At 37.7% G+C, this 15,781-nt stretch overlaps 1 long non-coding RNA gene across 1 annotated transcript; it reads left to right on the top strand.

The window, feature by feature from the left end:
* Positions 1 to 6,429: 6,429 nt before the first annotated feature.
* On the top strand, positions 6,430 to 7,920 carry LOC134548634 (uncharacterized). Its single transcript, XR_010079838.1, has 2 exons — positions 6,430 to 6,856; positions 7,030 to 7,920. It is a non-coding gene; the product is annotated as an uncharacterized LOC134548634 (long non-coding RNA).
* Positions 7,921 to 15,781: the final 7,861 nt, after the last annotated feature.

The following is a 15,781-nucleotide window of genomic DNA, read 5'->3' as shown; positions in this document are numbered from 1 at the left end:
AGATATATTTTTTTTCCCCACCATCCTAACTATCTGGAGATACTCTTCAGAGCAAACAAATCAGAACTGTGATAACTCAGTAAAACCCTCCCTATTTCTGCGTGAGGGAGAAAGTAGTTATGAACCGTAAGACCTTAAGAGAAGGCAATCAAGAGTGAATATAATGCCAAAGAAAAAAGTTCCATACCAAAAGGTTTAGTACAGCAGGCTTATCTCTGTTAACCATGCTTTTCTGTAATAATTAGATAATTTACACTGTTGCAACTCCACTAGTAACAATAAGTATTTGTTTGAATTTAATAATTACTGTTCAAATTAGACTAATATTAAGCTCTTGCCTTTTGTATATCCTTGCATCCATAGTAAGATATTCGGTATAAGATTTACTGGATGTGTCTAAAGACAGGATGTTTCTCAAGGCATATGCCAATTTCTCATCTCTTCTATGCAAATGGCACCAAAATGCCCATATTACTTTAAGCCAGACTTTGTCTGAGGCAAGTATATTCAGTTCATCCAAACTAGTACTGAAATGTACTTTTGTGGTATGTTCAAATTTGAATACAATATTCTAAATGTGTTTTGTCCACTCGCAATAGGATAGTTGGCACCTTATTTCCCTCACAGGGAAGTAATTTTTTTTCCCAGATTTTATAAAAGTTTGAGCTAAAATATTCACAAGGTTAATATAATTCAAATATTAGCTAAAACTATGGATCAGAAAACCATGAAGGTGGGGTGGTTTCGTGTAGTGATTTGATTCCTCTCTTCTGACTCTCTAATTCCAGACGGTATCTAAAATCAATAGTGCATGGTTTAAAATACAGATGTCTCTAGGTGCCTGGTTTGAGCTACTTTAGCCTCAAGAAACAGATGCACATTTTACAGTCAGACTGCAGTTGGATGTAAGCAGGATATACCCAGGGAGTAGTGATAGGAACCACAACTTTCTTTTCTCTCACATAAGCAACTTAAAAATGATTCTAGGAGGAAAACTATACATTGGGTCCCATCAACTAATCCACTGTTCATCACCCTCTGCAGTAGGTGGGAATTAATGCTGTGGGGAAAGTGTGCTGTGTTTCAGTGACGTTTTCATCAATTTTTTCTTACTTGCAGTATCAGCTTACCCATTAGTGTTCAGTTCTCTCACTTCAGTGAAGAGTCTCACTCTACAGAGTTGCTTAATATTGGATAATCCAAGTACATACATTTCTGAATTTATTTATTTAATTATTAAAAAAGAAAAAAATCCCAAATCTACTTTATCTCTCAAGAAGACTTCACAGTAATTGTATTTTTCATTTCAGGAATACTTTGTGTTGTTATTTCTGTACTTTAGCCTACTTAAATACTTTCCACTACTTCATATTGAAATATGTAGAATCACATAGTGGGATTTGCTTGTCACTAGACACTAATCATCATTTGATATTATTGATCAGCAGAGTTTAAAAACAGCAAGAAAGAAACCAGAAAAGGACACTTGAAGGCTGTTGTTTCTGTTGGCTACAAAGAAGTTAACTTTTAGGAAACTCAGTTTCACAGTCATGCACAGGGCATGCTTGTGCATTCAGGATCACACCTCCTCCACTGAATGATGCTCTCTGCACAAAGCCTATTTGCAGTGCTAATTTACAGGTCTGCTGGTTGTAAAGACCTAATCAAGCAAACTCTTTATGAGGATATTCTCAGTGCCTTCCTCAAACAGTGAAACAACTATTAACCCTTTATGGCATAAGAACATTGGTGAACCAGGCCTGGGGAACTGTGTAAAGCTTCACATTGATATTTTTTCCAAGACTAAAATGGTATTAGTCACACAGGAAACGTAATAGTTGATTTAGAATGCAGTATTTTTTCTTTACACTTTTATTACATTTATTTTTTATATTACTTATTTTTAATAAAATAAATTAAAAAATAATATTTTTAAATTTTAATTTATATTGTTTATTTTATATTATAAATATTACATTTATATTTACATTTTATTTACATTTTTATTTTTCTTTACACTTTGAAGAAGCAAGAGACCAGAATTATATATCTTAATCAGGTGAACAGTTTCTCCTCAATAGTTGACTAATAGATGTAGCCAGAATGACATAAGGTTTATGCTCTGAAGCCTTTTTTTTTTCATTCTGTTAACTGGTTTAAATAGCCTTCAATATCCTATAATTTTAAAAAGAAAATGTGATTTGAAAATTTGTTCTCTATGAGAGCATTAGCATGCTTTTATACATTGTTTTAAAGATGGAAAAAGGAGACACTAAACTCAAGACAATTATATTTCTATGAATATAGGAAGAATAAGCTTGAACACTGTATGAAGGTACTGAATAAAAACACAGAAATAAAAATTCAAATCTGAAATTTTCAAATCACTGTAATGTTCCAAACTTTTACTGACTTCCTATTTGATGTATTTCTTCTGCTGTTTCTTCTTTTGAAACCTCAGCTATGTTTTACAAAACTTTGTGTTTACGAATCATCTTGTGTTTACCCTCATCTTCAACTGGATGCAGCCAGAATTCTTATGGAGTTTCGAAAAAGAGATTTCTTTCACAAGTATTCCATGAAATCCTTAAATTGCATAAAATCAGGGGTATGTTTCATAAATTATAGGTTGCTAATGACCTTTATCTCCATATTTCTGTGTGCTGGTTATTGGTTCTGTAGCCTGTGATCACTTTATTCTGTGTGTTAGGGCTACTACATGGTGCCAGAAGCCTTGGTGGATTAAAAGTATGTGGAGGAAAATGGTAAATGCTGTGTGATCTTTGTGATCCATTGCACAGATATCTGTTATACGTGCCTGTGCTGCATGTCAATGCACAGTGTGGATCCATTATGTCACTTATGGGGGAATCTAGAAACTATGTATTTTTAACTTATTATTAATAGTTGTTTCTCTTTGATTTACTTGTTTTCCTTCCCACTGTAAAACTAGTTCACATTTTGAATTTCTTCTTTTAATTCAAGTTAATTCAAGTATTGGAAGTCTTCTGAACTTCATTTTTTCATAAGTCACGAAGGCACAATAAGGAGGTACAAGAAAAACAAATACCTCGAATCTCAGAATAAAAAAAATATGCTGTGTGCAGTGAGCCAGGACAAGGCTCTAACATGATAATCATACTGAATAAGGCCAACTTAAAACCAGTAACAGAGTAAATGTGTGTTAGGATAATAGGGTGCTGACAGGATGGATGCCCTGAAGCTGAATCTCTCTTCTTCCTGGAAGATTTTGTAATGGAGAATTAAGCATTGTCTACCTTCAGGCTTACTCAGTCAGAATGCATTTCTGCAGATGAAGCTGCTGATATGACAAGTAAAGGCACAGGGATAAGTCTTACAGAGCCTTAATGCTTGCAGGCATGAGTCCCTGCACATCGAGCAGGCAGGGTCAGTGCTGTATCCTCTAGACAGTAACAAATAGAAAAGACTGTGTAGGTATGGAACAATAGTTGATAGAAAAATAAATCAAGCATTGTACTGTGGGGTCTAGTGTTACTATGGAGAAATGAGTCCCTTAGGGGTCTGCAAGGAAAAGCTTTGATATGCAAACCTGCTAAGTCTTTGGAAAGCATAATGCACTGAAAAAATGTACACCCAGAAAAGGTCTGGTAGATTCATTACTATACATGAGATCACCCACTAATAACAGGGCTAATAATAAGCAGAACACAAGTAAATGGCAAATAGGAAAAAAACGAAAAGGTGACACAGTTACACATCTAAAATTTCCTGTATGTGTTTCACACAGACAAGCCAAAATTGCCCTCTCAAAGCAAAATGTATTGTAAAATTTTAGTTTAACAGAAGAATATACCTTTATAAAAACATTGCTGTTGCAAAACAGGTAGACTTCTGTGATTCATGTAATCTTAAAAATGAACTTTTTCTGTGTACCAGTTGACTAACTGGAAAATCAAGAATCTTTAATAATAAAAAAAGTGAAATAAACAATACAAACATTATTTTACACTAATGCATATTTATTTCTTGCCAGAAGTAAGTTGACATTTTTTTAACCAAGCTGTTCTATGAATACTGGAACTAATGATGTGTGATTTTATGGATTAGCAATTAGCTGGTGATTAGCTTTTTGCCTGAGAAGGTGCAAATTACAATCAAGAGACAATAACTTGTTCTTAATATTATGGCAATTTTAGAAGGTCTCTCTGTTGGTTCTTTGTTGTCCAGTAATGCTTTTGCTTTACAGTTTTCTTTACTATAATCAGAGTATATTGACAGTATCTTTACTTGATCTCTACCATTCAAGAAAATATGTAAAATTACAATTATAATTCATAATATAATTTTTATGTGATTTTATGAAATTGATGGTGGTTTGGAAGTTAAATGCTATCTCCCTTTCTCACATGCAGAGCATGAATTTCAGCTAGAGACTTTTTCTTTTACTAAGACAAATGTATTGTGCATGGCCTCCTCTTAGTTTAAAGGGTCCTCCCAAACTTTCCCCATGCCATATAAACCAGATAATGACATATTTGGAGCATTTTATAGATTCTTTTTCAATAGAACAATTTTTGTGCATGCTAAGAATGGATCTTAATATTTCTCTAATGTTTTTCTGTGGAGTCTTGTTTTTCTAAAATGTTAGGAAGGATAGTAACCAGAGAGGTGTTCAGCCATCTCCAGGACAGCACAGCCTCATCACACATAATGGTAACTTGGGAAGAAAAATACCATCACTCCAAGTGACCTTCCTTCCTCCTTCCTCCCCCAGTTTCTATTGCTAGGCACCACATCATATGCCATGGACATCCCTTTAGTCAGCTGAGGTCAGCTGTCCTGGCTCTGTCCCTTTTCAGCCTCTTGTGTATCCCCTGCCGTCCTTGCTGCGGTGGCAGGGTGGGGAAGCAAGAAATGCCTTGCCACTCTGTAAGCACTCTTCAGGAATAGCTAAAATATTCCCATGTTTTTATCACTGTTTTGGTCAAAAGTCCAAAAGAATAGCATAGGAGCAACTATGAATAAAATTATCACAACCAAAACCAGAAGAATTCAAGCCTTTGTTAATATTATTGTAATTTGAGACAGGATTTTTATTATAGTGTGTTTTGTTTAAAGATTTAAAGTCTTTTTCTTTTTGTTTGTGGATAAAATATTTATGTATTAAACTGAGATGCCTTTTATTTATTGTCTATTTACACCCATGTTATAATGTGAGTATAAATCCAGCCACTTCAAGTGGTCTCTTCACTGTATCCTATTTTGCTCTCACCAAAACTTGAAGTAATAGCATGGAAAAAAACCCTTCATTTTTCTTACTTATTTGCTGGAATCTTCTCAGTAAGCTATTCTCCTGAAATATCTGGGAGAACTTTATCATCTCTGTTCAGACGCTTGGGGGTGGATCTATTTAATTTGTCCTGAATTGTATAGATAATGTCTCATATGTTGTTCAGAAAGATCAAACTCAGCATATATTTTTAGTTTCTTTTTCTGGAATATTTTTTAATAGATTCTGGATTTTACTAGAGAGTAGAATTTTTTTTTTGTGATAACAAATGCTAAATAGTATTGTTAATTTTCTATATGGAAGATTACAACAGTTTAAAATGTGCCAGAATTTTGTGTAAGCAAGAACTTTGACGGGGATCTACCCAGACCTTTTCTTGTCAGTTAATATCTTGATGAAGGCATAAGGCTGGTTTTGTTGTAGTATATACATAATCTAAGTAAATTTCAAAGTGTTTAGATATAATTTCATGAACATTAAAATAGGTTCCTTAATAAATTTTCTATTTTGAGCTATTGACTTTCTTTACACAAACTTGGGACTCTGCATTTCTTGTCTCTCCTTTTCCTTCTTATAGATAATTTTACTTTAAAATTGCAAAAATATATTCTTGAATTATATCTATAAGTCTGTGATTTGAATAAAGTCTAGTATTTCTATGACACTGTGATTGCATCAAAAGATTTGTACTTGCTTATTGTGGTATTCTGCACATTGTCTCTCTCTTTTTTAGAGTTCTTGCTTCCCACATGAGAATTATGCTAAAAATATGAATAATATATGCAATCTAATAGCACCTTCCATGCTAAATTGTCATTACCTCCAACTATGTTGCCTTCAGAGTGTGTTAGGCTGGGTACGGTTGTCCTCCCCAGCTGTACACAAAGTTCCTTTTAATGAGATGTGACACATACAGAAGTGTTGGTTGTGATTACTGTGCACACTTTCTGGTCTGAAACAGATATGTCTCAGGCATCTTTCTGAGCATATTTTATTTTAGATTTCACCCTTGACAATACAAAAAATGTTAACTCTCTGGAAATAATGGTTCTTTTATATGGAAAAAAGTTTTAAATCAGAGAAGAGTAGCACCTCCTCAAACTTGATTTAAATCGAGGTCATAACATAGATTTTAATTTTTTTTTTTTTTTTTTTTTTTTTTTTTTTTTTTTTTTTTTTTGTGTGTGTGTGTGTGTGTGTGTGTGTGTGTTAAAGAATTTTCACTATAACTTTTTATGTACCAGAGACAGAGGGGACATAACAGTATTTTTTGAACTTCAAAAGGATCTCTTCAATCTTTAATTCAATTCTTAGTATTGAAGATTGTCGTGGTTTGAAGGGAAGTGAGTTTTTTTGGAAGTAGTGGTCAAACCAATCAGTCTTTAGATCTGAGTATTGGCACCTTTGTTGGCCACTAAGAGGTGGACACGCCTCTGAGGACACGAGGGGTTAAAAGCCGGATTTCCCAGCAGGACTCCCTCTTTCCTGCTCTACTTTCGGAGAGGGAGCGTCTTCTCCTCTCCCCTGTCCGGGCCTGGCTAGGCCGGGTGGGGGAGGGGAGCAAGGTGGGCCTGGCTGAGCAAGGTGGGCCTCGGGGTGGGGAACAGAGGGAGCTGGAGTGGAGCTGGTCCAGCTTCCATCTAGAATGGAGGGGTGGAGGGAGAACTTTGGAGGTGCCTTCCATCCCCCCTCCCTGTCCCATCCCGTTCCCCCCCCCTTCCCCCCCCCCCGGTCCCGTCTCTCTCCTCCCCCCACAGAGAGAAGGTGCCGAGTTGGAGCTGCTTGTGAGAGCTGCAGTGTCTGCGATCGCCTGTGCCTGACCTTGGTGGTGGGAGATAAAGCTTTTAACTCTTTCTAAGGCAGAAGAGAGTTATCCCTGGACGCTGTATTCTCATAGTTGGTGGTTTTAGAAGAGAGAGGACAGCCTGGGACCGAGAGGGTAATGTGAGATGAAAAGAAGCCCCTTCGACGGCCGGAATGAAGAGGAGTGGCTTATGAGGCCGGACTTTTCTTGCATAATGATAGCCATAGACGGACCCTGGACCCTCCTGACTATAAATAAGACTGTGTTTGGGTGGATGTTTTTGGCTCAAACCCAGAGACGTTTTGGCCTGCTTCGTGGAGCCCCCGGCCCCAGGGGTAAATGGGGGGGACTTGAGTCCCAAAATGAGAAGATGGCTGGTTTTTGGTACTTGGCCAAAACATCCTTAAAAAGAGCCCTGTTGCAGTGCAGGTCCATGGACGGCAGTGAGAGTGCTGGACATGGAAAGGAGGGTGTCACCCTGGCAGACCCCTCGAGGCAGTGCCATGGGTGACGTGGGAACACGGGATGGTGGACCTGTGTTTCCTGTGGGGGAGGGTCTGTGGTGCGAGAGAGACTCCTCTCGTCCTGGATGGAATGTGGATTGTCTGAATTTTAAAGGATGATGATTTGGATTAGGAACCCAGGGTTGTTGAGGGATTAAGCAAGTAGATGAAGGTAATGTGCTGGAGTCAACTGAGTGAGCATGTATAGAATGGAAATTGGGGGGAGGAGAAGCAGTGTTTTTGGGAGGTTTTCTCTTCTGCTTTTGGGTGGCTGGGTTTTTCTTTCCTTGTCTATTGTCCATTGTTCTGTAGTATAATAAATTGTCTGTCTGTTTCAAGAATTAGGCCTGCTCTGCTCTGTTCTTGACCACATCTCACAGGAGTTCATTAGGTAAAATATACCCTCATGGGTGCATTGGCATTTTGTCTAATGTCAACCCATGACAAAGATGAAAAAAATCGGTGCTAGAGAGATAATTTGTTTTAAAATACTGAGAAAAACAGAAACAGATTTTTTATACTTTCTTATAGTTCCCACATGTTTTTGTTGATTTTTTTTCCAAAAGAGATTGTGCTAGATTAATTCCAGTATTTAATCTCTTACATGCCATTATGTATGTCCATACATAAGCCCCATATATTTGACTTCTTGCTGTCATAATAAAGTTGGTAAAAGAAGCTTGCTTTTTATTTTTGACACTGCAATGCAAACTGCTAACAATGCAAAGATATTGCAATGCAATTCATGTTGCAGTAAAAAAATAAATATACCAGCATCATGCATAATTCAAAATTATCTACTCTATAAATGATAAGGATATCAAAAAAGTTCTGATTGCTCTTCTGGTATAGTAGGAGAAATCCATATTTTTGGCTGATATTTTTTCAAGAGGGTCAATGTCTAGGTTAAAAACTGAAATATAAGTAAGTGTATTTTGAGGGTAAATTTAGACAGAAGCTTATATACTTACATTGATCCACATATAATTCCTGGGTTGCATTCTCTGATTTCTCACAAATTCTAGGGAAATAAGTTTTACTGAAGATCATAATCATTTATAATGGTGCATTCAAATATTTTCCTGAAATATCAGGAGTGATGTGACCAAGGATATTCTGAGATAAAAATGAAACTTTAAAGTGCACACAAGAGACAGGAGTATAAAAAATTGCAGGCAATTTTCACTTGCATTAATCTAAGATGACATCTCCTATTACTGCTGCAGCTCTGCTGTTGGCTGATAAGAGGGTTGCAGTGACCTTATGAGCTAAAGTACACAAGTCAAAGTGGAGCAAGTATATTCAATATTTCTCAAGTAGCAGTTACTAAAACTTATATACAGAGAAATTATTAGATTAGGGAATCTATCAACCTCTTTGTAGTAAAAATGATCTCTGATGGTCAGTGATGTTTCATTTCAGTGCTTTTGGGTACTTTACACCTTGCTCCAAGTTGTGGGATTTTTTTTGCTCTTTGTGGGTGGTGGGATTTTTTTGGTTTTGTGTTTGGTTTTTTGCTTGGTTGGTTGATTGTTGTTTTCTTGTTGTTGATGCTGGGTTCCGGGGTTTCCTTATATGAAAGTCAATTTCCTATTATAAGCCTTGTCCCTCTGAATATGAAATTACTTACCTTTTTTCACTTTTGAGTGTGATTGCCATAGCTAAGCATTAATGAGTTATCCATCTATTCAAAATTCCTATCTCCGGAATTTCTCAGGTGCTTCTCTCATGATTCTTTCTACAGATGATGTCAATTTCTGTCTTAGAAAAGAGATATTGCTTTCAACCAGCTGAGAAGCTAGTCCTTTGTATGTAGAGTTTTCCTTTATTCCCTTAAGATGATATATTTATCTATACCTATGTCTATATCTATTTTATATCTATATTTATATCTCTTTGTTACCACATATCTATGTCTGCACAGATACATGCACGAAAAGACACAAAGCAAAATTCTTTTTCTATGAAAATATAGGGTTTAAACCTGAAATTGTATTTTTATGGCACTGTTGTTTGCATAAATATATTAAACCAATCTCTGTGCATTAATTCTTTTTTTCCAATCATAAATAACCTCAAAATTCCGGGGAAAACTTGCAAGCCTTTTCTCTGAACAAGGATCAAAATCCATATAATTTTTGCAGAGAAATTTCAAAGACCAAAATTTGGTTACTTGATCATAGCCGTTCCTTCTGTGAGAAAATTTGCATTTATTTGCCTGACTTGTGTCCTGGTTTGAGGGGAAATGAGTTTTTTTCAGGAAGCTGAGGTCAAACCAATCAGTGGTCAGGTTTGAATGTTGGCACCTTCGGTGGCCACTGAGAGGTTGGACATGCCTGTGAGGACACAAGGGGTTAAAAGCAAGGACTCCCAGAGGGACGCCCTCTTTCCTGGCTCCAATTTCAGCAGTGGAGCATCCTCCTCTCCCCTGCCCAGGCTGGGCGGGGGAGGGGAGCCAGGTGGGCCTGGCTGAGGTAGGCCCGGGCCCCAGGGGGTGGGAAAAGAGAGAGAACGGGACTGGAGCTGGGCCAGCCCCATCCAGGATGGAGGGTGGAGAACTTTGGAGGTGCCTTCCATCCCTCCGTCCCATTCCCCCCTCTCTTGTCCCGTCTGCCCCCGCCCAGGGAGAAGGTGCTGAGCTGTGTGTGGGAGCTGCCGGAGCCTGCCAGTGCCTGAGCCTGTGGCCCTGCTGGGAGACAGAAGCTTTTAACTCCTTCTGAGGCAGAGGAGAACTGTTCCCAGACATTGATTCTCATGGCTGGTGGTTTCAGAAGAGAGAGAGGACAGCCTGGGACCGAGATGGTAACGGGAGATGAAAAGAACCCCCTTCAATTGCCAGAGTGAAGAGGAGTGGCCCTTTGGGCTGGACTTTCCTGCGTAATGTTAGCCATAGACGGACCCTGAACTCTCCTGTACATAAATAAGACTGTATTTGGGTGGATGCTTTTTGGTCAAAACCAAAGACGTTGTGGCCCGTTCTTGGAACCCTCGGCCCCAGGGGTAAATGTAGGGGGGACTGCTGTCCCAATATGAGAAGATGGCTGGTTTTTGGTACTTGTCCAAACATCCTTAAAAGAGCCCTTTATGCAGTTTTGGTCCATGGACAGTGGTGAGAGCACTGGACATGGAGAGGAGGGTGTCACCCTGGCAGACTTCTCCGGGTCTGCCATGGGTGACGTGGGAACACGGGAGGATGGACCTGTGTTTCCTGTGGGGGGTCTGTGGTGTGAGAAAGACTCCTCTCTCCCTGGATGGAATGAAGATTGTTTGTTTTTTTTTAAGGGATGATGATTGTGATGGGAATGCAGGGTCGTAGTAGGTTTAAGCAAGTGGATGAGGGTAATGTGCTGGTGTCAACTGTGTGAGCATGCATGGGATGGAATTGGGGGGAGGCAAAGAAGTTTTCTGGAGGTTTTTATCTCTGCTTTTAGGTGATTGGGTTTTCTTTTTCTTTTTTCTGTTATGTAGTTTAATAAAGTCTTTTTCTATTTCAAGTTCTAGGCCTGCTCTGCTCTGTTCTTGGTCGCATCTCACAGTCATTCACTGGGTAAAATATACACTCATGGGTGCACTGACATTTGGTCCAGCGTCAACCCATGACAACTTGTTCCTCAAATGATGAGCAAAAATATCTAAACAATAATAGCTAAGCATCTAGTGTGCATAGACTATTAGTTTGTTGATTCAGAATGTACTTTATTGCTTTTGAGGCATCTTTTACTTTCCATTGGACAAGTCCCCTCTGAAACGGGGCCACAGTGTGAGACAATGCAGTTTGTTTTGACATGCCTGATCCCCACTGGTAACTCTGGATGGACTGAATAGATACTTGAGGAATGAGAAGGGTATTGATACCACACAGACTTCAAACATGGGCTGTATGATGAACTGCTCAGGAAGATGCATTTTTTTGGACTTAATCTGGCTACACTAGAATTGCAAATATAACATGGAGGAAGCTGACGGTACAAGCTGTCCTTTGCCTTTAGACAAGGTGAACTAAAGAAAGTGCCTTAGTGACAGCTGTTCCTACGGAAGCCCCAGGTTCTCCTGGAGACAAGGACTGCAATGTATTGTCACAGAATTGCTTTTCATTCCTTGCAAAGCACTTTTACATTTGTTGTTCCTCTGGTACTTTTGGTACATTTTTTTTTCTTTTAATTTGTAAATCTCTGTAAAAAAGTCTTTAAACTATTTCTCACCAGTCATCCATAGGCAAATTGCATGTACAGAGCTGCAGAGCTGGAATGCTGATGTCAGAAGAAAGGATTTTAAAAGATACATTTAAGCACATAAAACTTTTTTACTTAAACTTTTAAACCTTGAAAATAATAATTGCACAGGAATGGCTGTCTACAGAATCAGAAACAGATTCACCTCTCAAAACTCCCAGGTTTTCATGGAACTGACAGAAGCTTTTTTTGCAAGATAAATCCTCTAGTTCTTTCAATTATTGCACTGTAGAAATTTTCTATTCTCAATTGATTGAGGTTGCATACCAGTAATTTTAGAAACTGAAGCACTTTTTAATGTGAGGGAAAAAATTAGCTGATGCTTTAAAACAGGATCAAGTATCTGGAGATGGCATTGGACCTTAGGCATTCCAGAAATCCTCTACCAAGGCAGCATACAGATGCCTGTATGAAAATAATGAAAAACATGTGAAAAATTAGTGAGGAGAAGAAAAAGTTTATGGTTAGGCTGGCATGGAACTGAACATTATGACATCACCAACATAGGAGACGCACAGGAGATACTAAAATAATTTGCAGGTGTTAAATTGATTCTATTCCTTTCTGCTTCATCTATATCTCACAGTTTCCTATGTTTGTCACTTCATTCTACAGCATTTCTGTTATCCCCCTAATTTAGTTCTCAAGTAAGAGACTCAAGGATATGATCTTTAAGGAAAAACATTCAGTGAAATATTTAAACTCCAAGTCCTTGGAACGCTTCCTTTTCTTTCAGGGTCATGTCAGGATGAACTCCCCACCTGCCCCTGAACTGAGAGTTACTAAAAAGGAAATCAAGCTGCAAAGCAGATCCTGGAATAGAAACTAATTTCAGCCTCTTCCCCATCAAATAAATTAAAAAGGATTTTTTCTGCAGCTGAAAATGTCATTATCATCAAAGTCTTATTCTGACACAGCGCAACAAGATCAATTTCTCAGAGACACTGCAGTAGGTTGGCTGCCGAATGCGATTCTCCTTTCCCCCAAAGCTGCAAGCAACCCTTGACAAATTCAGTTTGCTTGCTCGTGAGGGAGGGGAATGCTATTCCAGAGCAATATTTAAATGTATTGCTGAAATAGACCCTCAAATTAAAAAAAAAAGAGCCTTTCTCTAGTAATCACTGAGAATGAGGAAAAGAACTTAACTCCCAAAGACATGAGGAACAGAAAAATGCAGACAGCAGTAAGAAAGAAGGAGAGCAACTCCATTTCTTCACAAATATGAGTGTATGTCTGAGTGCACACGTACAAACTCAGATTTCTGTTTGGAGAGTTGGAGGGTGAAATGCAAGAAAAAAACCACTACTTTTTTAATATGTCTATACTTTCAAATATTTCATCAGCTTTAAAATATTTGTTTTGTATTCTAGACACTGACTTTTTTGCAAGATATTGGAAAGATTTCCTGAGGGAATTATTTTCACCAAGTCATTGTGATTTATTGCATTTATTGCAAAGGTTTTCATTTGAAAGGATTTTTTTTTTTTTTTTACATTGAAAATATGTTTCACATTTTAATCTGCATTGTTTGTACTTTTAAACTTGGATTTCAAAAAGAGCTAAGTACTTTAGGTACCAGGTCCTACTGAAAAACTGAATTTTAGGTTAAAAATTCTCAGTATGCCCAGGGAAAAGGTGGCCATCCTTCCTAAAGTCATGTCTGGTAGATGAAAATATAAAGTGGGAAGTTTATTTGGAAATGTTTATATCTCAAAAGCTGAGGCTGGGAATATTTCTGGAAGTAATTCAGAGACAGAAAAGTGGTTCCCTAGAATCTGTGTAATTCTGTGGTGACACAAGGCATGGCTCTGTTCTCCTGAATGACCTGAATACATCAGTCTCAGCAGTCCTTGCTGTTTAGCTTTCTCCTACACTAACAGCACAAGCCATAATGAGTCATGCAGTACAATGTTTAACAACCTCGGTCTAATGATCTGCGAATATAAATCTCTTTTTTGGCAAACCCTATGTCAATTAAGAGCCAATTAAGTCAACTGGTAGACTTCTGGATGCTGTAATTATGTGTTCATCGTTGAAGGCTGGCAAATTGTCCAAAACTTGTTCTTGTTCTTCAGATTTTACATAGAGGCATTTGTAGAAAGCTATGTTGATGTTAAGTATATCAAATTTGAGGTGATGAGCTTGTATTATATAATATGTACTTATTTTCAAGGAGAAAATTGTCAAAATTGTCTAATGTAAATAAAATACACTGTGTGGCATTGTAGCATGACCTTTTATTCTTTTGAGATACAAGCAGCACTGATAGTTCACTAGGTATTGTTGTATGATGTAAGTCTATTCTATGACATGATTTTCCCAAGGCAGAACTCCTTAGCAAAACAATGAGCCATTGAAGTGGCTCATTGATTTATTAACATGTAACGAATCGGCAATCATTGAACAATGTGATCAGGATAAATATCAGCAATTGATCAATATTAATAAAAGCTGACAGATTCCTGTGCATATTTTTATGGATAGCTCAAAAATGTTACTATTTTCTCCCACCAGCACACCCACATCCCCCATTTACATGTATATCTCCTTTCTCAAAGGCCTTGTGGGTAACCACCAACCTGCTTCCCTGGGAATGCAAGGTATACACACCCCTCTTCTGGTGGAGGCATGGGTGTTTGAGCTTTGCCGGTGCCTGTACTGCTGCCTATGCCCTGTGAGTGCACATGCTGGGCATCAAGTGTCCCCTGAGGCAGGACACACATGGGAGGTGCTGCTCCCTGTGTGTTGCACCCTGCATGCATTGCAGTAGCTCAAGGCAGCCTTTGGGGAGGCTGCTGTGCCCAAACAAGTTGTAGTTGAGATGTCTTTAGTGTCAAACAAGGTCTGACTGTTGCTGCTTCCACTGCAAGGTTTCTCCCTTGCCCTCTGTTGAGTATTTTCATGTTTTCATTAGACTTCTCTTCCAGCTGTTTCCTTCTTTGCTTCAAAAGTCTCTTTGTGTGCCCCTTGGTTACTGTTTGATCCAAGTGACAGCTGGCTTCTTCTTTAACATGATCAGTTTGGGGTAAACATTCTTTCATGTATTCAATTCACATACACTAAGTTTCTACTCACTTAAGTGATGCTGTTTGCTAAGGATGGGATGTGCAAGATTAGGATTTGATAGAATTAAGGGTGAACTCGACCCTTATGAGTGATACACACCAGAGATTTCATCATGATTTGCTTAAAATTTTTGTTCAGTTGGACTTTCTTCTACAAATGTAGATTTTTGGAGAAGTGGTAAAAGATTTAAAAGATTTAAAAAACAGGCAAACAATGCTTGCACAAAAAAATGGTGAGTCATTCATATGCTTCAGAATAATTAAAGAGAATTTTGTTACTCAGAGGAAGGGTGTTGATCCTAAGAATAGAAATACTTGGAAATAGATTGGTCATGTTTTCAGAAAAATAATTTCATCATTTGGCAGGATACATGATTTACCCCACTTACAAATTCTTGTGTGTTGACTGTAATTTCTTATATCCAATCTGTTTTAAGTTATTAAGATAATATTACACTCTTGGTAGTGACAGTTACATTTTATTGTCTCTTGGGCTTTCAGCTGTTTGATATTGTAATGTGTAATTAAGCCTGAAGAATGCATATTTGTTTAATGACATTTATAGCTGCTAAATCAAACTTCCATATCATTTTCTCACTGATAAAACCTACTTAGCAGAGAATTTTAAAAAGAATTTTACTAATTCTTTAATTAGATTGTATCTGAATGAAGATGGTATTTTTTATTTATTAAAATTCAGAGTGATTATTAACAATCATGGATTTTTTTGTCTTTTTTTCCTATTTGAAATGGCATTAGTCTCCAGAGTCTTTAACTCAGCAGGACTTATTAACTCAAACACACAACTGTGTTAACATAGCTTCAAGTTTACAACTGCAACCTGCCTGGACAGAGTAACTGAGGGAGAACTTATTTGCATCAGATTGAAAAACAGTCAAACCAGA

The sequence above is a fragment of the Prinia subflava genome, chromosome 3 (genome assembly GCF_021018805.1).
Source record: "Prinia subflava isolate CZ2003 ecotype Zambia chromosome 3, Cam_Psub_1.2, whole genome shotgun sequence".
NCBI lineage: Eukaryota > Metazoa > Chordata > Aves > Passeriformes > Cisticolidae > Prinia > Prinia subflava.
The sequence above is the reverse complement of the archived record's forward strand: the minus strand, read 5'-3'. Positions and strand labels throughout refer to the sequence as shown.